This window comes from Triturus cristatus, chromosome 2_1 (genome assembly GCF_964204655.1).
Source record: "Triturus cristatus chromosome 2_1, aTriCri1.1, whole genome shotgun sequence".
NCBI lineage: Eukaryota > Metazoa > Chordata > Amphibia > Caudata > Salamandridae > Triturus > Triturus cristatus.
The window spans coordinates 1060381939-1060405200 of record NC_140581.1 but is presented as its reverse complement, the minus strand read 5'-3'; positions in this window follow the sequence as shown (position 1 = coordinate 1060405200).

The following is a 23262-nucleotide window of genomic DNA, read 5'->3' as shown; positions in this document are numbered from 1 at the left end:
CTCACCAAAGACACAGCCATTGGCAGTTCCAACATTAAAGAAGGCATGAGATCCATTGATGGATGGCTGAACATCAGCCACCTGAGGCTGAACTTGTACAGGACTGAGGTAATCATCTGAGGATTGTCCCCTTACAGGTGGGTCAACTGCTTGTGTCCCACCCGCAAGAGCCCTGCACATGCACCCAGTGGCCACGCACACAAGATGGTGTACATCATGGAATTGTCACTCACATTTACCATGCTAATCACCAGCATCTGTACCTCAGAGTGCAACACCCTCTGCATGATGCACATGATCCACAGATAGATCCACTCCAGGGAAAGACAGACCATGCCCCAGGAGCACAACACCAGCCGTGTCAACTACTGCCCCACCCTCTACGGAGCAAGTACATCCTAACACCCGGGAAACCAGTCCACATCCAGGCTGCATGTGCACACCTCAGCTTCAACATCATGCGCCCCAGCCACATCACCGTCCACCAGAGATAGCTGCAATGTATCACTGTATGCTGCAGGATGACCTTCAGACTCCTCACCCACACTCAGGAGGCAGGACACAACCCCAGACCCCACACCAACCTTGGCCGTCTGTCATCTGAGACCCCGTTGTGCCAACTCCGTGCATCCAACCTTGCCCTGGCCACCATTCTTCACATCCACCGTACTCCAGCATGCTGGACATAGTTCTCCCACCTGGCAAGACATACCTGCTACTCCCTCCCCGGCAACATCCACATGAGCCATGACCTCTACGCCTTCAGGATACTCTTCCAAATTGGTCTGTTCGCACAGTAATGCATGCCCCCCCTCAGCATCTTGAGGCCATCACGGGTGAGTATTGTGCTCCATGTCTGTATAATATGATACATTGTGACCCATGTGTGTCCTGTCCCAGACTCAGATTCCAGGGTATGGATGGCTGGAGTTAGTTCAACACTCATGCATAGTTTGACATTTCCCCACACGTAGGTTGTGTACTCATGCAAAATGAATGCAACATGTAATTGTAGAAAAAGAGATTTATTCTCAGTGGGGGGCATGTTTAGTGTGGACAAATAGGTGCTATACAGTGTGCATGGAATCCAAAGTTCACAGGGGGAGATGGCATCCTTGACAGTTGGAGTCATCAGAGTCCAGACCGCAGTGTTGGTCATCATTGGTCAGACTGTGACCAGCAAGTCCATGTGGCAGAAAATGTCACTGGATGAGGTGCTGCTGTTGCGCCAGAGGGCCAGGTGCCAGGCCAGGTGACCTGGGAGATGTGAATGGTCCGCTGCCTCTCACGGTCTTTTCCGTGGACGACCCACCTTCCTCGGGAGACCCTCAGGTGCAGGCCTTGACGATGCTTGGGACGCTCCGTCGGATGAATCCTCCTCCTCCTCCCTTCCTGTGGCTGGTGCTGGTCTTCGCCTGGTGGCACAGGGAGGGTTGCCCATGTTGTCGGCGATCCGACGGATTGAACGGCTTATGTCCGTTTGCACCGCCAGGAGCTCAGCCCTTCTTGCCTCCATCCGTCCTTGGTGTTGTTGTTGACTGGCGTGTTGCTCGGCCTGCTGGTTCTTAATCTCGTTGAGGGTCCCCACTACCTGGCTGATGCCCCTGGTGTCACGCCGGTATGTCTCCAAGATGTGGCGTATGTGTGACATACCGGTTCCCTCAGCTGGCTGGTCAGGTTCGTGCCTCCGCCTGCCTCCACTCCCACCACCCCTGCCCACACGAGCCTGGCCTGCCATTGTGGGCACATCGGGTCTACCGGATTCCTGAGGGATGGCATTTGCAGGGTTGTCTGCCTCCTCCTGGGTGGCCGGAGAACCTTGTCCCTCCAAGTCAGACTGGCTCAGTTGTTCTGTGCGGGCAGGGCTCCTGGGTGTCTCCTGGGATGTGGCTAGAATGGGGTGGTGGTTGGCACAGATGTACCTGATGCAGGTGCTGCAGGGGCTGGGGCACCAGAGGGTCCAGGTTGGTTGGGGTCATCCACAGAGTGCTGAGAGTCGTCGCTGCCGGTGGGATCATCTTCCTACCGAGCCTGGGCCTGTGATTGTTCCCCCCCAGTGTTGGGGGGAGATCAATGACGTTGCCCTGTGTGTGAGAGGGAGACAATGTTAATGCATTTTCATGCGACATCCATGTTTCATACATGTTCAGGTTGCCACAGTTCCTCCAGGTAGTTGTATGTGCCTAGCATTCACATCAATGTTCACTTGTGGATGGGTATGTTGCAGGGGACTGATTGAAAGGTTATCCAGGGTCTTTGACATGTCGCATTTGGCCTTGGATGCTTTTTTGGCTGAGGCTTGATCTTGTTGTGTCACATGTCCATTGTGAGAGTGTGTGACTCCCTTTGCTGCCCCGGGGGTGTGTGCTTGTGTGAGGGGTGAGTGATCATCACTCAGCCCGACGCTGTTCAACATCCACATGGCCCCCCTCACACAAGTGGCCCGCCACCACAACCTCTAAGACATCTCCTACACCGACGACACCCAGCGCATCCTCTCCCTCACCAAGGACCCTCACACCGCCAAGACACACATCCACGAGGGTTCTGAGGGCCATAGACGACTGGATGCGGAGTGGCCATCTGACACTGAACTCGGACAAGACAGAGGTCCTCATCCTGGGAACCACACACTCAGCCTGGGACGACTCCTGGTGGCCAATCGCTCTGGGGACATCACCGACACCCACCAAGCACGCACGCAACCTAGGATTGATCCTCGCATCCTCCCTCTCCATGTCCAAGCAGGTCAACGGTGTCTCCTCCTCCTGCTACGACACCCTACGCACGCTCCGCCGGATCTACTGGTGGATCCCGATTTAAACAAGTAGAACAGTGACACAGGCCCTCGTCAGCAGCTGACTGGACTACGCCACTGCACTCTACGCAGGACTCCCATCCGCACACCAACGGCGGATACTACGCTTCTGCAACGCCTCGGCACAAGTGATCGTCAACGCCCCCCGCCACAGGCACATCACCCCCCTCCTGAGAGACCTGCACTGGGTCCACATCGACAAGAGGATCACCTGTAGGCTCCTCAGCCACGCACACAAGGCACTCCACACCCATGGACATGCCTACCTGCACATCAGACTCAGCTCCTACACCCCCACCCGCAAGCTCCGCTCCGGCATCCTCGCCCTCGCAGCTGTCCCCCGCATCCAACGTACGCCCGCCTGCAGCAGATCCTTCTCCTACCTCGCCGCAAGGAGCTTGAACACCCTCCCAACCCACCTACGACTGACCCAAGACCTACTTGCCTTCTGATGTCTCCTCAAGACCTGTGTCTTCGAGCAGTATTGTAAACCCCCCCCCCTCAGCGCCTTGAGACCCTCACAGGTAAGTAGCGCGCCTTACAAGTACCCAGATCGATTGTTGATTGATTGACGGTGCCTGCTGGTGGGTGTAGTGTGATTTTGCTGTTGTTCTCCCAGGTGATGTATCTGTCCCCCCATGGCGCATGCTGCCATGTCAGTGAGTGTGAGTTCCTGTCCTAATTATCTGAGCTGGTTGTGTTTGTGTTAGATTTTGCAGTTGTCACAGGAGGGCCTTGTGCTGCCTACAGCAGGGCCAAGTGTCAGATACCTTGTCAGTACTTTGGCAGTCCCTGTGCATTGTGCATGTTGCATGGGTATGTACCTGGGCCATATGAGCTGAGGGCATTGGTGTCTGTTTCTGAGTTGTACTATATGTTTAGTGATCCCCACCCTCCCAGCATCCCGGACATCCTGTCTTGGGTTTGTGGTTTGTGTAGGCTGGGACATGGCATGGCCTTGCTTTGTAAATAGGGCATACTCATGTTAGTGGCCTGAGCGTTGTTTAGTGTGGTTGTGTCAGGTGAGGGCTTGGGGGTAGGTGAGTGCATTTGTTATAGTTGGGGTGTGGATGCCATTCCCCCCATGTTACGTGAGTGGTTTGTGTACTCACCAGGCTCTCGGACTCCGTGTACTCCCACCGGCGGAAGCAGGGCCATCACCTACTCCTCCCAGGGATGGTAATGTACCGGTCTGCGGGGCAGCCCACCTCCTGTGATGTTACTCTGGGCGTATTCCTCGTTCATTTTGCGCTTGACTGCCCTGCGCAGATCGTACCACCTGGCTTGACATTCATTCCTGGTCCTTCTGATGGGCGCAACAGCATTCACCCGATCGAGGATCCTCTGCCACAGGCTAGTTTTTTGGGATATGCTGGTCTGTCTGACCAATGTTCCAAACAGCTGTGGCTCGACTCTGATGATTTCGTTGACAAGGATGTCCAGCTCCTCCGTTGTGAACTTTGGATTCTTGTCTGTGGGCATGGTGTGGGGTGTGGGTGTGGATGGTTGTGGGTGTGTGGGTGTGAATGTGTAGGTGTGTGTGTATGTGTAGAGGGGGTCTGTGTGAAGGAGGTTGTGTGAAGGTGTGTGAGTTAAGGTGTATGGGTGCAGTTGTTTGTATGTGATGTCTGTCAGCAGTGAGTCTGTTGCAAAGGCTCATGTTTTGTGTTTGTGGGCCCTTTTTATTGGTCCATTTGTGGGCGTGGCTGTGTTTGAAATTTTGGTGGGTGTGTTATAAGAGGTGGTTGTGATTTTGGCCCTCTGTTTGACTGTTTGGATGTGTCTTTTAGTTGTTTTTTGTCCTGTAGACGTGTTTTGTGGTGTTGTGCGAGTCGAATTGACGGTCCTTGTGCTGTTTTACAGTGTCCTGGTTCAGTACGAGTCTTTTTCGCGTAGGTAAGTTGCATCCATGGCTATGACTCGTACATACGCGATGCAGGGGTACGGTGTTGGGGTACGGTGTGTCCAAGTACAGTGCTGGGGTGGGGTGTACGGGGCGTACATACGCGGGTGCTGTGGTGGGGGGTACAGCGCTTACATACGCGTTTGCTGGGGTACGGCGCATACATGGGGGATGCTGGGTTACGGTGTTGGGGTACGGTGCATCAGAGTACGGCGCTGGGGTGGGGGGTACAGCGCTTACATACGTGTGTGCTGGGGTACGGCACATACATTGGGGGATGCTGGGGTACGGTGTTGGGGTACGGTGCGTCCAAGTACGGGGCTGGGGTGGGGGTATGGCGCTTCAATACGCGTGTGCTGGGGTGGGGGGTACGGCGCGACCATACGCAGGTGCTGGGGTACTGCGCGTACATGCGCGGGTGCTGGGGTGGAGGGTACGACGTGTACATGCTGGGGTGGGGGGGTACGGCGCGTACATACACGGGTGCTGGGCTGGGGGGTAGGGCGCGTATATGCGTGGGTGCTGGGGTGGGGGAGTACGACCCGTACATACGCGGGTGCTGGGGTACGGCATGTACAGGCACGGGTGCTGAGGTGGGGGTCCGGCGCGTACATACGTGGGTGCTGGGGTACAGCGCGTACATGCGCGGGTGGGGTGGGGGATCCGTACGACTCGTACACCGTGCCCAAGTGTACCGGGGTAGTGGTCATACAAAGTTCGCTCCGTACAGGACGTTTTCCATACGCTTGGGGATTCGGAACGGCGGTACGGATCGGACTTGTGCGCTCGGACTTCAGTTTTACGACTCGTACGTAAATCTGTCCGGGGACGCCTCATAGACTTTTCCCAAGGCAATTCGTATGTAATTTGACAGTACGAATCGTACTTCGCCGTTTGTACGGGACTTGTACGACTCGTACGTAAAAAAATACGGATACGAGTCGTACGGGAAATATTTTTACCGGATCGGAATCGGCACCTAAATGTTAATTTTTGTTACAGTTGTGGATAGATGACATATGGGGACTGGTTTAAGATTGGATTTAGTAATGGGCCTTAAAATGAGAGGATGATGATGCCAATGTGGATGAGTGGTTTTTCCCACAGGCATAGTGTGTTTCATGGGTGCTTGGTTGTAGGAGGCTAGAAGAGAGGGGATCTCTCTATAAGATAAGTTACTAGATACTCAATGGGGGTGGTCTACTGGATTTAAAGTCTGGCTATTAAGAGAGAATCACCGAAATAGAGAGAAGCGTCTCGACAAGGAGACACTAAGTGAAGACTAATCAACACACCGAAGTCAGTAATATTGATGTGAGGAAGAGGGAACTACTTATCAGCCGGGACGGAAGTAGAACCAGCAGGGAGAATGTACAAGAGTCGTTTATTTTGCGGACAGCCCTGAAGAAGTCTAGTGGGACTATTCCCCATGACGAAACAGGTGTTGGCTGGGCAAAATCCTAAAAATGAAACACAAAAAACGACTATATTTATTTGAAGAGCTCAAGATATCATGTCCTTAATTATGTGTATTGACAAATTAATGTATATTAATTGCAAATAGATATTTGAATAGCGTGTGCGTAGTTCAGTGTATAGATTAAAAGTGTGGTCTCTTGTGGTCCACCTAGAGGGCTCAGGGTGCTTTCCCTCATCTACTGCACCACTCAAAGAAGACTAGTATCCAATCATGCTTACTTAAGAGGCGCCAACATCCCACAGCATAGAAGCATTCCAGTTGCAAGTCTACAGGGTCTAGATTTGGTTTGCAGCTCCATTTAGATTGAGGCGACCTTGCGTGGGCAGAGCTGTGGGCAACAGGGCATTTGAAAGTGATAGTGTTCTGGTTCCAGTAGTGCTTTTTTGATCCAGTTTAGAGGTAATGTATAGTAGTTTTTGGATGTCAACCCCCAGACATAATTCTGTTTATAGGTCGAGCATTGAACAGATTGGAGGTGCTGTCCATTCAATTAGTTGTATGAGAGTTTTTGGGGGGTAAGTAGGGATATTATTGCTTGGGGCAGCCTCAGGATCTGGGGATGGGTCAATGCCTGCGAAACTGTTCATGGCTAGAGGGTTGGGAGGCTATGGAGGAAGTGTGGTGGGTCTGATTCAGATCCTGACTGGGGGAGCATTGTACTGGAGGGAAAGTGTATTATCTGAAGACGTGGGAGGTTTATGATTGGTAGGCGTGGTGAACGGCTTCACGATGTCACATAATTGATTGTGACAGGAGTTGCTGTTGTTAATCCAGTGGTTAGCGTTAATATTAGGTGCACTTTTTGATTGGGTAGGGTGGTTGTTAGGGATATGTTGGCTTGTGGTGGGGTCATCCCTCTTAGGTGGGGAGGTGATATTCTGTACTGTTGTAATGTGGCAACTTGGATTATGGTAAGAGCCTGGGTTGTCGTGGGGCCATGGGTGGTAGAAAGAGTAGAGGGCACAGGAAAGTGGTGAAGAAAGGAGTGGATGGGGATCGCTGTGGGGGTAGTGGTTGGTCGTGGATGGGTTGGGGGTTATATTATTGCCCATTATATATTTAATGTTGGAGAAAAGATGGACAAAAAGCTCCAGGTTGCGAGTAGATGGGATCAGAGACATAATAAAGAGAACACAAATATTGTGATATATAAATATCGATGACAAAAATATCATTTTTCTATACATGTAAAGAAAAGTACAAAAATCGTTTTTTAATAACATGGGGTTAAAATAGTAAATATTTTGATGTAACATTACTATAATGTAAAATACATACATTTAAGTAACATTTTACACTACATATAAACACAGATATATATACGTTTGTATGTTTATATATAGATGTACCATAATTAAAAAAAGATGCACACTACATTAAATATTCTTTGTTTAAATTTACTAATTTACAATGCATATATTAATAAAACAAAATCAATGAACTAAAACAAAAAATACATTAAAAATAATTTAAATAAATATAAAAATGTATATATATATATATATATAAGTATATGCAATTATAAATTTAACGAAAATATTATTACATACATGTAAGCAAGATTAAAAAGTAGTAACATCTGTGCAAAATAGATAAACTATTTGCACAGCAATGTAAAACAACCATAGGGAAAGTGTTGGACTCCGGAGGGGCAAAAGTTACTATCCCCACTACACTCTGTTAAGCATTAGAAATAAAGTAGTTCAGTTCAAACAAACATTTTAACAACTATTAATTTACCGAAAATATAAAATTCATAATATCAAAATATTATGTATACATTTCAATTTAAAATTACAAATTACAATTTCAAATTACATAATTGTTTATTTTTTTTTATAATGATCAAAAGAATTATTAATTTAATTAAAATGCCAGACTATGGGCCCGAATAGGATGGCCTTCGGACTTGCGTGGTGGGAAACAGGACCGCTCAACAAGCTGTTGGCGGTCCCGCAGCCTGAATCACGATGCGATCGCCTTCAAGGCAGCAGCAAATTGTATATTTTGTATTGCGGTGGATGCTGCAGGCTGCAGCACACGCAGCAGTACAAAGTATGCGCCCCGTGCATATCCCTACATTATATGGCAAGCAACATGCGGTACCTGCCAAGTTGCAGGGATATGTTGGGGGGGCCATGTCTGATGACCAGGGAGGAAGGGGAGCCGCTACAGACCCCAACGTCCCTTTCCGCCTGCCTTTATATGGTGGGTAACCCGCCAAGAAACGGCCAGCGGAAGGGACATTGTAATCCCTACGGCGGTGCCTGGCAGTAACCACCACTGTTGTAGGGATACAAGTCCCTCCGACGGACCGACAGGCTCCTTCAGCCTGTTTGATCAGTGGGGGTTTGTCCCTCCGACCGCCAAACATCCGCCCGCCATTCTAATGCGGCGGGACCGCCACTGGCGGGCTGTCAGTGGCAGTCCCACCGTCATCGTAATCAGGCCCTATATTCCCACAAACATAACAGCCAAGAACTAAAATTAAAAAACACCACAATTAACATACTAAGTAAATAAAAAAGGATTTGTTTTATTTATTATCTCAAATAACTTCCCACTTCATTCTTCTACAAACAACAAAAAAAACTAATATATAACGAAAATGTAAATAGAATTTGCAAAATAATCAATAAATTAAATATTTCAACAACAATTAGTATTTCATTTTTATTTTACTTCCCACAGTATTGCCCTACAAACTAAACAACCTGCACCTAATTGTAACTTGAAAAATATGATAATTACACAATTAACATAATAATCAATTAAATATTAATATAGAATTACTTATCTTCCTACCCAAAATCTCCTACAAACACAACCCACACCTAAAATTTAATTTCATATTTTAGATAATTATTAATTGAATGATTAATAAGTTAATAATTTTTGAATATTTATAATTACATTTTCACCCTGTACCCCTACAAAACCTAACAAGCTGCTCCAATTTCTATCACTGTGCCTGCACTTTTGCCCTGAGTTTGGTGAGGTGACTCCCTCCCCCAGAGGATACCGCGCCATTAGGCGCCCACGTGACCTGTCATCGCGCCGGAGGTGCTTAAGAACAGCTTTGTTCTATCGCTGTGCCTACACTTTTCCCCTGATTTTGGTGAGGGGACTCCATCTCCCAGAGGACAACACGCCAGGAGGCGCCCGCGTGACCAGTCATCGTGCCGGAGGCGCTTAAGAAAAGCTTCAGGCTCCCGAGGCGTGCGTGAGCGTGCCGGGCTGAGCCCGGGCCCGTCTGCGCCCGTCCGAGGCAGGACAAGGCTGGGCTGGGCCACCTCTCTTGGCCTTGCATTATTTGTGTTGAACTTACTGGAATTCTCGCCTGTCAAATATACAAACGGAGTTTTGAACGTTGTCCTCCAATCCCCCTTTCCTTCCAGTACTCTGTCATTGCACCTGATATACCACTTTGTTTTATATTATCAAGTACTCGTTGTTTCGAGAAAAACTCGTAACTGCTGTTTTAACCTATTGGCCTGAGTTTTCTTTTTCCTCTCTTGGGATACACTATTATTGGTAGTATGGGGAAAAGGAAGTCCACTGTAGGTGAGGGGGGGGGTGGAGTCTGAGGGGCCAAATCTGAAAATTAGTAGAAAAAACGTTACCCGCAGATCAGCAGCTAACAACTGTGAGTTAGATCGCATTGATGATCTACTGGAGGAGTGTCAAAATATTTTAACCCCTGACTCTCTTCCAGCTCCCATAGGTAACACACATTCTTCAGTTGAGACTTCTTCCTCCATTAGTTCATGTTTCAAAACTGCTGTACGTATTCCATCTTTTTTTCTTACTAAATGCACTACAAGAAGTGCAAGGAATAAGCCCCTCAGTCAAAGTAGTTCTTCACAATCTGCAGTGGTCCCCGATGTCAGAACTAGGGACTCCCAACCCCCCCTTGAACATGTACAATAGTTGTGCAATTAATATGGATGCTGATGCCACCAATAGCACCAACATTTCCACCAGTATTCCCATGATCAATAGATTTTCTCCTTTACAAGATCTAACTGAGAATAATGTGGGGATGGTGGTTGAAGTAGAGTTGGTATTACATCCATCAAGCCCAAGTATTATCCATGAGGAACATGAGGAGCAAGAACCTATTAATCATGGATATGAGGTCCAACCAGGAGTGGTACGGACACAACTGCGATTATTAAAGACCTCAGGATTGAAGTTATTTCGCTTAAAATGTTAAATACTAGACCTTGCAGACGAGGTTAAACATCTGTTGGCCAGGGAGCGGACTAAGGGGCATATGTATCAACATCACCATTTGCGATTCTCAAATAGCGATTTTTAAAGAATCGCTATTTGAGAATTGCAAAACGGGATGTATTTAAAAAATTGCAAACTTTTTGCGATTTCTTAAAATTCCTTAATTGCGATTAGCAAATTGCGAAATCGCAATTAAGGAATACCTGCCCATTCATTTCTATGGGCCAGGAGACCCATAGGAATGAATGGGAAGTAATTCTCAAATAGCGAATCGCAATTTGCTAATCGCAATTTGAGAATAATTTCAAAGGTGCAAGGGTGTCATGATGACACCCTGATGCACCCCTGAAATGAGCATGTGTGTGCATATGGCGCACATACATGCCCTAAGGACATGTATGAGCGCCACGTGGCACTTTGTAAAATTCAAAAAAGTGCATTTTGAAAGGAAATCGCAAATTACCACCCACTGGAAGTTAAGGATAATTCGCACAACTTGGGTGCTTTTTACATATCATTTAAGAAATCGCAATTTGCGATTTCTTAAATGCTTACGCAAAATTAAGAAATCGCTAAATTAGCAATTCCTTAATTTTGCGATGGGATTTGGCTCATACATCCCGATTACCGATTTTTTAATCGCAAACGCTGTTATTTTGCGAATCGCAGCGTTTGCGATTAAAAAATCGTTTGATACATATGCCCCCAAGACATGTATCACAGATCATCCCATAGGTCCTGAAACAAATCCTCATTTTCTCCAGAGCAGCACCAATCCCAATAATCCCACGCATAATATCACTCCATTGTTGTCCATTTCCACCCCCCCCCCCCCCAATAAAACCGGCTATTTTGAAGATCCAGGAATTAGGGGGCAGTAAAATGGGTAGAAATGAAACAAGCGTAGCATAGTAACATATGTGAGTTGACCCAGAGCCGGGCAAAAAGCATTTTCATGATAAATGTTCCTAAAATCACGACACACGTTAGACATGAAGATCATAACTCCCTAATCAATAAATCTATTCATTGGATCAGAAAGGTTAGGGGGTGCAGATCGGTTATTAGAGAAGACATATTATGGACAAAAAAGGCTAAGCTATTGTTCTTCACAAATGGATTCCATAGAACTGCATTTAAGGGACGAGAATCTGGTGCATGAGCTAATAGCACTGGAAGTAAGGACAACTCCACCCTCACCCACTAGTATACAGATGAAATACAACCCAAGTGGTTCATATTTGCCCAAAATCCATAAAAACGCTGGCACTCGGGCAGACTCCGTCTCAATCTTAGATAAAGTGGATTGACTGGTATTCTTAGACTCACCAAATCACATTCTACCTGATCATAGAGAACCAACCGCTTGTTCAGTCTGTAAAGACATGTTATAAACAGATTCTGCCCTGTTAGTGCCCCAGCCTTCGGACTTTGCCGGCCCAAATCAGTTACACCTTGCTATGCACAGCAATGAAATATGTCCTTCTGACCTTGCTAATGAACATCGTGAAGCTCAGGAAGCCAGGAGTAAAACAGGGTTTGATCAAGCCCCCGATAACACACGTATGCCAAGTATGTCAACCCAGCAATCAGAAATACGACTGATATCATGGACTAAGGCAGGGCTGAAAAGAAATACAAAGGATGCAGAATGGCAGGATTACATTGACCGGGGTGAAATCTGTCTGCTGCAAGAAACATGAGCTCCCCACAAGCTTGGGTTCAAAACATTTAGCGTTAAGGCCATCCCCTCAGCTAGAGGTAGACCCTCGGGTGGCCTTATCATATGGGTAAAAATCACATTAAGAATCCCCCAGCTGGCTCTTTCATCACAAGATTTCGTTGGGTTGAAGATTTCCACATATGACAAGACCAAAATCTATATAGTAAATATCTATAGTAGACCTATCCTGTCCAGTAAGGAATCCTCAGCAATAGATCAGTTAGATACATTTTTATGCACAATTGATCCGAGGGCAATGGTAATTGTGGGGGGAGATTTTAATCGTAAATTTGAACCAGTTGTGGGATTAGAAAATATCTTTGAAGAGGAGGACAATGCAAACAATATTTGCCCTTTGGACAGCAGCCCGGCAGTGCCCTGTACAGTTGCAGTCTCACAACTCACTCGATTAGTCTCGGGCTCGGACTTAGAGCCTGCAATGGTCGGCTGCCTTCTAACAGAACGAATGCCTTAACATTTAGCAGGGGTACCTGTACGAGCAGTATTGACTATATATTGGCATCTATCAGCTTTTGGCCAAATGTTCATGATTTAGCAGTTGAAACTAGAGTCGATAGTGATCATTATCCTCTCTGTCTAACTCTAGCAGGTTCCCTCTTCCAACACACAAACTGGAGATAAAGTGACTCTAACCCAATCTTAACTGAACCCAGTTATCAATAACCGTAGAGCCCTGAAATGGCCATCAATAGCGGGGGAAAAAAAGAGGTCATGACACGGATCTATGACACCTTTTCAGATGTCATCTCTCCGTATATTGATCTGCCTGTTGCAGAATTCCCTATACTACCTATTCACCATACACTGGTAGATAAACTGAAACCCATTTTGAGTAGGATCCCTAAAGAAAATGAGGGGGGAGGAATAGATGCCAGCAATTTAGCCAATCCGTGGTACAACGAGTGTCGTAACGCCAAGAGTGAGCTTTATTTGGCAGCCAAATCAAATGATGTCGAGACACTAAGAGAGAAAAGGTCCAATTACAAAAGACTTCTAGTGCAAACTAAAAAGAACTGGGATGATAGTGTATGGACAGAATTGATTAGCACAGCCAAGACTAAGGATCACGCTGGCTTTTGCCGACTGATAGCTAAAGGAATTATAGTGGGAAGAAGTAACAAGGACCTTTTCGTAGATGCTGGTACCTGGGTCAATCATTTTTCTCAAATGTATTCAAGGTCCACAATTGATACAGTAAATAACCAGCAAGGCCAAATAACAACCCCCGTTACAACCTCCCTGTCCTTCAGTCTGGAGGACACCCTAGCAGCAATCGATGCAGTAAAACCCGGGAAAGCCCAAGGCCCATACAAAATAACAGGTGACCTGTTGAGGCATGACAAAGCTGTTTGGGGGCCATATATCAATCTTCTCTGTAATGCAGTGTTGGCGTCGCTCCAGTTCCGGAGTCATGGAAAGGGGCTGAAATTATTTTTAAAAAATTTAAAAGGTAATCGCCAAGACCCTGCAAATTACCGGTCTATAAGTTTAATCGACATTTTACAAAAGATTAATGCTACGCAGATTTTAACAAAATTAATTGACAGGATTGAGGAGAATCATATTTTATCACAATACCAGGCTGGATTTAGAGCCAGAACTGGGACATTTAACCAGATGTTTAGATTTCGCTGTATGAGTTGGACCTCATTCCTAGAAATTTGGTTTTGAATTCCCTTAAAGAACAAGGTGTACCAGGGGAACTCCTTGTGCAAATGATAAGATTGCATGATGACAACTATGCAAAAGTTAGATGGGGTCCGAGGGGTGAACTTACTGAGGCAATCCTGGTAAAAAAGGGGCGTAAGACAGGGCTGTGTGCTGGCGCCCACCCTATTCTCACTATATGTAAATGATGCCCCAGAATACCTTCTGGTAGGCGCACATGATTCACGGAATCTAGGTGGGGTGCCAGGACCAGATCTTTTATTTGTGGACAATACTATTTTAGTATCTCAAACCTGAAGGGTTTGCAATACTTATTAGACTCTTTTAGTGTTTACTGTGACTCTAAGGGCCTAAAAATAAATTCTAGCAAAACAAAATACATGGCAGTTAATCCACATAAATCGTTCAAGAAGAACATAACTGTCCAAAAACAGAAGCTAGAATATGTGAAGAAATTCAATTATCTAGGCATTACACTTGACACTAAAATGACCTGGCATCCTCAACTGCATAATAGTAGGACCATTTCGCTCCAAACTTCCCTACCAATATTAAAAAAACATGAGAGCAGTATTAACCAAGGCAGTATCCCCTCCACTTGAGGTATGTAAATACAGGGTACAATCTGCATCCCTTTATGGTGCGGAACTATGGGGGCCTTCATGTAGGAATACCTTTGAGGGGAAAGAAAATTAATTTTTTAGGAAGTTGTTACGTCTCCCTGTGCGCACACCTGTAATTCCTATTGTTATGGACTTAAATACTAAACGTATTGATCACCAAGCTATATTAAGACGATTGTTGTTTTGGGTGTGATTCTTGTCAACAACCGAACTAGCTCATTATAAAGAAGGGCTAGAAGAGATCTTAAGGTTTGACCGAGGTACTAGCCTTCAGTGGATTAAGCATGTGCACTCCTGGTTTTGTAAACTTGGGCTGAGGCAATTCTGGGAAAAACCTACCCTATTGACATCAGCTTCCAAAAAAACATTGAAGACTACCTTTTGGACGTATATACAAAATAGTGTGTCCCATAGCCCAGATATTGGTAGATTAACGGCCCAGTTCCTTCTTACGAAACCAACCCCGGTCTTTGAGCAATTTCTGGATGAAGTGCAGCCCCAGTTGGCAAAATCTTTATATATGAAATTTCGTTATGGTGTTTTACAAACTAACTTGAACACATCGAAATGGGGTGGAAACGCAGATGAGAGTAAAAAGGACTATTGTGTATTATGTCAACTCGATGCACAAGAAAATGATCTACACTTAGGGCCACATTACGATGGCGGGCAGACTTTGTCCGCCCGTCACCGTAACGGGAAACAGGACTGACCGCCAGAGGCGCGGCGGTCCTGCCAGGCCAATTAGGATGCGCCCGCCATACTGGCGGGCGCATTCTCGACTTTAACATTGCGCAATGTTAAAGTCCATGTTGTGCATTACCATACACAACGTGACAGGCACCATACGGTGCTTGCCACCTTGTGCAGGGCAATGAAGGGGGGTGCCATAGGTACCCCCCAGTGCAGCCACCCACCCCCCCACAGGCCCGCAATGGGACCCCAAAGTAATTTCACGCATACCTTTCCATGGAGGAGTCTCCGCCATGGAAAGGCATTCCCACCGCAGGCATCTTAATATGGATGGCGGTGCCTTCAAGGCACTGCCACCATATTATGGCCTTTTTCCACCCGGCCGGCAATCATAACGATTGCCAACCGGCAGTAAAGCGGCGGATGGTCTTTCCGTCCACCGCGGTACCCCTCACCATACTAATATGGCGGGGGTAAAACAGGAAAAGATGGCAGGCAGATCGCCACAGCCGGCCCGGCGGTGGCGATCCGCCTGCCATACTAATAGGCCCCTTACTATTCTTTTGCCCAGCCTATGCCAAGCACCGGCAAAAATGGATTAAACCAATCTGCCAAAATCTGGGAACTAGGTCTTGTTTTGAGGCAGAAAGAATACTAAAAACTGACCATAGTGTTAGCAGATATTTGTTTGCCGTGGGCATAATAAGAGGAAAAAAAGGTTTGAAATTTCAACATTCTGAATTCTATGTGTAAGCTCAAATTTCGAATTGTATTTTTGCCGCATTTGCACTTTAGAAACTGCTGAGAGACCAGGTCGAATTTATTGTTGGGTATGCTATGTCTCGAGTAAGGTAGCCCATTAGCACTTTTAAAGCACTTGCACTTTTGTTATTGCCCAGATTTATGTGGGAAGGCTGCACTCATCATATGTACACTTCTAGTCCTCGGTTCTTCTCAACACAACCTGGATTTGACATTCTCCTGAACGTTTTAAGTATATTGGACTGTAAGCTTAGCATTTTTATCATATTTTTAACTTGCTAAATTGATTGACGTTTTTTTCCTTTTTACTCAAATTGTGATCATTTTAGCATTTACATTTGTCTAAAGCGGTACTGTTGTGTGCAGATTTAGATTCCGTATATAGGTTTCCCGATTTATGCCCTTATATAGGTACAATTCACATTGCCCTTATTTGGACATAGAAATCCGGCCCTTATTTAGACATTGTCCGTACAAACCAAATACAGGCCTGCCCACCTACATCCGTCCATCCACACCACAACACATTCTTGGAAAACCAGACCCTTAAGCCTTTAGGAATTTCCCTCAGCTTGAATATTGATTTCTCCAAGAACTCATTAAGTATGCATGGACATCTATTCCTTAGGGGTTCATTCATGACGTTCCTCTGTCCGACTTTTACGTCAATACTGGCATTCCTAGACACCTTCAAGGTATAAATATACGATTCGATCCAACCCAGACTACGCGGTTCGCCACGGCAAGTTCGGAAGGAGATCGAGTTCCAGCCTGATGCACTGACCCGACGCTGCCATCCTCCTTGCAGAGAATCCAGCTCCAGTGCTTTCTGACTTCCCTTGCGGGGGGTTAGACTATCGAGTCCAGAAAAGATATTCCAACTGCTCTCATTCTAAGGTATGGAGCTGACCAGAACTTTGGGCTACTCTTGGCTAAACTAAAATATAGCTAGCTATACTTTAGAAATGGCACCTACTTCAAACCTCGTACTGCACTTAGGTTAGGTACACTGGGGTAGAACAATTTAGAAGTATCAGAGGAGTATCACATTTTAGCTTATGTTATTTATGTATGTATTTTGATTAATATATGTCATAGCTAGAAACCATGCTATTGCAGTATTATTTTATCTTACTGCTAACCTTGTACATATTGTACTTCACAGTCTGTCTTACGATAGTAGCAATTCATATCTCTTGCATGAGAAATAAGACTGTTCAATAAACCCTTTTATTGAAACGCCTGTCTCTCTATTTCTTTGCAACACTGAAGAAACGAAGCATGCATGATTGACTGAGTGAAACCTGTAATCTATTGTTTCCACGATTCTGAGACTGTTCCTATTCTAAAAGGAAACAAAGTTGTCATGTTTATGCGGTTGTCAGAGACTAATCCCTTCTTGTATATTCGAGAAGTTTCTGGTGACCTCTGAGTTAGCTGGCATACACAAGTAATTAAGTTTAATATACTCGATAGAGACATACTGACCTTAGTCCTATGTCAAATCTATAGTGTATGTTATTCCAATGCGCAGAGCCTATCAGGGATATAGAAACTACACTACATGGCGCCCAACGATTTGGTAAGGCACTAATTTAACGCTAGATACTGAAGTAGCTCAGTCAGAGACCCTCTACTCATAAAGCTCCATAAGACGTCTGGAGTTGGTAGGGATAATATCCGCCATAGCGGAGTAGGACGAAAGTCCTATGTATTAGCTGTTTTGTTTTGTTCAACGTTGAAGGATACAGTGTTCCAAAATTTTGTGTACCTTATCTTTGTTTCCTTGAAACTTGCTCTGCAACTTTCATTAAACAAAGTCGGAGAACGACGATCCTATCGTCAACAACGGTCAAGCTGCGGCTGACCTTACAGGTCTTAATGAAGATGAGGTGGGTGTTATACACATCCCACCAAATTTAAGGAGAGTCATCACTCTAAAACTTATAAAACATGGCCTAAAACCAAGAGGTGGTAGAGCAGTTTTCGTGATAGAGGCACATGAATCTCACCAGACAGAGGTATTCTATTCATGGATAGTATTCCCAGAATCAAATCCAATAGCACATGTGTTTCACTTCTACAGAGAAGATGAACCACCTGAGGAATATATTCCTTTCAAGGATATTGAAATTCCACTCACATACCAGGAGCATGAGCTCTGGTTTAAACGCGCCCTAAAACATTACAATCACATTACCAGGCTAGGTCCACTAGGTAGACCAGGAGCAACATGTCCGATTTTAGCCGGCTACACACCTGACCCTGACATTGAATCAAAGTCAGACGAGGAATTACTTAAAAACATACAAAAGCTAATAGAACTATACAGTTAAACCACAACTGTCTGAATGTCCTGATAAGGTCTTTTCTAAAAACACTCCTCCCTCTTCTAAAAAGAAGTGGGAAAATAGCAAACAGAATTCCAAAGAGAAGCGTTCTCATTCCCGAGGCAGGTCTCCACCACAGAAGGAGCCCTCTAAAAGGAGGTACAACCTCAGGAATAGGGATAATTTGAGAAAACTTGACAGATATCAAGATAATGATACACGTCCCTCTCGTACCTTTCAGATATCGCCACAGACATCCGAAAGAAGAGGACGGTCAGAAAACAAGGAAGAACGCGTGAAGTCCAAAGACGATCAACACGTTCAGAAAAATAAAGCAAAACCTCAATTCTCCAAGAAAAAGGTAGCAGGTCTGAAGATCAGACATGCCGACAATACTGAGAACCCAACTCAAGAATGGAGAATGGGCCCAGACCATGCTGGACAGTGCAGCAGAAGTTACATTAGCTCGCCAGAACCTGAAGGGACTTCTGGAGACAGTGGACTTGAATGAAGACATACAAGTTGAGACTGTAGACACCAGGATTAGTTCTCCACATAGGTTATATGAAATAACACTCCGGATGGAGGGATACATACCAAGAAAAGGGAAAGCACTCTTTTGGGAGCATCTTTCAAAGGGTTATGATATACTTCTAGCAGAACAGGACTGGCCACCAGAATTTGTCAGGGAGTGCCCATATGGCGAGGACATCCTTATGCCTGCCTCCTCCAACCATGTTCCAGTTCATTTAAAATATTCATTAGCCAGGAAATGGGTAGGAGCCCGAGCCCAAGCCCCAGCACTGTATAAAAATCATGTAGGATGGGATGAGGACTCACCTCACCATAAAATACAGTTAAAAAATCAACCGACTGCACAAAGACAGTATCCAGTTAAGCAAGAAGCTAAAAAAACAGGTCAGGGAGATTTTAGATCAACTTGAATATCAGGGGGTGATTGAAACATGCACCTCATCAATAAACAATCCTTTGTTTCCTGTCTCCAAACCAGACAATACATATCGTCTAGTTTTGGATTACAGATATTTAAATTCTTGTTGCAAAACATTTGCAGTGCAAAATGCACATGGTACAGCATTAATGAATAACATTGTGCGTAAAAAATATAAAAGCACATTAGACATTTCAAATGGTTTCTTTTGTCAAAATATTGCACCAGAAAGCAGATATTTGACCGCTTTCTTAATAATGGGGACCCAGGGTCAATTTTGTCGACTGCCCCATGGATTCAAAAACAGCCCGGGGTTATTCTCAGCAAGGGTAACAGAGTTACTACAAACTTATGATGACGAGGCATTGTCATATGTCGATGATATATATCTGACAGACGATGACCTGGATAGACACTTGAACAGGGTGAGCACCATAATATTGGGCTTCGCCTCAGAGAGTTACAAATTAAACTTTAAAAAGTCAAGAATTGCCCACCTCAACGTCCTTTTCCTAAGATATGAACTATCAAGTGAAGGCAAAAGACTGGCAGCCAACTTTTTAGAAAAGTGTGCGCTGCTCCAACCGCCAAAAACGCTGAAAAATTTACAGTAGATTCTAGGTTTCCTGAATTTTGAAGAACTTCCATTTTAAATTATACAGAAAGGGTTAAACCTCTCTACAAATTAATCAAACCTGATTTTAAAATCACACATTGGACACAAAAACACACAGAAATTTTGCGTTCACTCCAAACAGACATGTTAGCAATGAAATACTTGCAAACACGCGTAAACGTACGCAACTTAGTGATCCGAATAATTCCGGGTCAATGCGGATTCACCTACTTAACTTTTAACGAAGGTGAAAAAGTACCAATTGCATACAAATCCCACTTGTATACACAATCAGAAATGAAATTCACTTCTCCAGAAAAAATTCTGACAGCAGTTCAAACCGCTGTAGCAAAAGAAAGAGCCCTAGCACAGGGGAAACGCATTATGGTTGTGACTCCTGTACCAGCCCTCGAGGCAGTTACAAAGGCTAGCATTCCAAATGCAGAAGCTTTACATCCGAGATGGATACAATGGGTTAATTATCTTGCTGCAACTGATGTTGAATACGTTTTTGATCCATATTTAAAAACACAAGCATTCCTGCAATATGAACACGAATGTCCTCTGCCTACTGAAATTCTCCCTCTAGACCAGTACGAATTTATAATTTATACTGACGGATCTGCACAGCCCGCTACGGCGAGTAAACAAGCTTACAGTGCAGCGAGTGCTATTGTTAAACTTGGTATGCGAGATGGCAAATTCAGACCAATGGTCACAAAAACACAATCTCTAGGAGATTGTACAGCTCAGCGAGCTGAACTACAAGCATTTAAGATGGCACTTGAAAATACAGATCGCGAATTCCCCACACTGATAGTGTGCGATTCTTTTTACTGTGTTCAATCTTACAATGAATATTTACAGAATTGGATTCAAAATGGTTTCAAAGATGCAAAAAGTGGCACAATCAAGCACAAATTGCTTTGGGAACAAGTAGTTTAGTTGCGAAACGGACTACAGAACACTCACGTGATACACACGCTGAGTCACCAACGTGATGGCGTTCACGTTGAAGGGAATTCATTGGCTGATGAAGCCGTGAAAGAGGCTGTGCAAACGGCTTCCGTAGCTGCAATCACTCGTTCAAAAACGAAAATAGACAGCTAAATAATGCTGGCTGCCACTGCGTCAAGCAAAGGCATCGGTGCGGCATTACCTAAAAAGTTTCCAGTCAAATACTCATATATAATTGATGCGAATGGCGTTCCGTTTGCTCGAATTCCTGGAATGGGGGATAGAGTAATTCCAAACAGGGAACGTAGAGCAGCTTTGATTTACGAAGCGCATCTGGGAGAGGGTCTGATACATCAGGGGATCTAAAAGACAAATTTAGAGCTAAAAGAGATGTACTGGTGGCCAAGGATGAATACTCTCATTCACATCTTCATTAATAACTGTATAGCATGCAATAGAGATTGCAGTACAGAACGCCACCAGACACCTGACTACAATGTAGCCAGCCCAGTTCAGACACCATTGTTAGATAGCATCAGACTTACGATATACATGCGTCCTCATGCAATGCAATGCAATCCCAGAGACACTAAGTCTAGGTTCCTATGGATGTGGCCTCAGCGCTCAGCTGTCGCTCGAACTGTTATAAAAGATTTGCGAGTCTTTATCGGCACATACGCAATAAGCACACTACATTCTGACCAGGGTCCTGCGTTTAGCTCTAGGGCTTACAAAGAAGCCATGGCCAGTCTGGGCGTAGCATTGCGGTATTCTTCTCCATTCCATCCTGAGGGAAATTCTGTTGTGGAAAGAAAAAACAGGGACATAAAGCCGTCTATAACAGCTAGGGTATTAGGTTCGGGTGAAGGGTGGGTCAAACATTTATATGGGGTCCAGCGCGCAATAAACAACTTGCCAAGAAGTTTTCTAGGGGGTGTCACTCCATATGAGGTCCTGTTTGAGACAACAATGTTGGTTCCGGACTTAGATATGAAAGGCTCAGTGGTGGAAAACAAAAAATTTGATATCAAAGATCGTTTGGCTGTTTTACAGGACTTAAATGAACTAAGAACGCAACAAAGCAACGTGGTCCTGAAGCCAACCACCACTGAGAAAAACCCGGCCGTCCCAGCAAGGCCTGTCTGGATCCCAAAGCTTGGGGATCTAGTCGGAGAAAAGATTGCGGATAAGAAGGAATTTGGACCTTCATACAGACAACCAGTACCTGTCCTAGCAATCCACGGATCAAGAACAGTACTTTTGCCGCCCCTTGCTGGTAAAAAGGAGAAAAGATTTGTGTCCATCGACCTGATCAAACCACACTATGTGGCCAATACTGAACAGTAGGCCAAGTGGACTCCGCAAATGTAGCAGATGCACTCCTCTAGCTACAATCCAAGAGGTTCAAACTGAGAGACTCATCACCTTTGAAGATTCGACTAAGCAACAATGCTATGGACCTTGTACCTTTTGAGACCCAAATAACAGTTCGTCCAGATACACCTGTTTACAACGAAGTAACAAGTGATCAACTGGTTCCAGCATAGTCGTCAAATACGGATGCAATTCCAACCATTGACAGAACTGCTTCTGGCTATTTCATGAACTTTGATACGTTTTCTGAGGATCCCAGCGAGCCTGAAACGACGCCAGTACAAAGAACTTTCAAAGAACAAGCAACAGACTATTTTCATTTACTGGAAAAAACGTATCTGGTTTCACCATGGATTGAAGTATGGATTGTTTTGGGAATATTCTTCTCTCTACTTTCGTTAGCTCTGGTAATAACTCTGGGTATGCTGATTAATGGAAGATATATTCAAATGGACACAGCAAGTAAAAGAGTGAACTTACTTCTCCAGCCACACAAATCATCCCATCGTGAAGCAAGAGACTTGTCAGCAGTGAACATCACAGCGATTCCTATACCTGATGGTATAGTTTGGGACAAAAACGAATATGACATTTTTGGCCCGTCTGAGCTTTTGAAGATTCCACATTTATTTAAAAATTTCATTAAGTGACTTTATTACCTCCAGTATCTTTTCTGATGATTGGGACTTCAAGACTGTTAATAATATGATGTCTGATCTAGAGATGTCAACTGCATTCACTAATAATGAATATTTACAAGGTTCATCAGACTTTGAACAACTGTATTGTTATAACCACTATGGTCATCATTTCTTGCATAAATCTGCAACACCTAGAAATGGATTTATGTATAACCAATGGGAACATTGTCCTACGCCACCAAAGGGTAGCTCGAAAACATTTGCAATGAAATATCTATATTTTTCAGGGTTTAATATCTCGAATGCAGAGACATTTTATTTTAAGAAAGTCAATAAGACAGGAATGAAAACTATCTTAATGAATACCAAACAGATTTATTCTACAGCCTTTATTGCCCAACTGTCTAGACAGGTTTACGACTTTTGGAAAGACAACATTGAGACGGAAACTGTCTGGGGTACTAA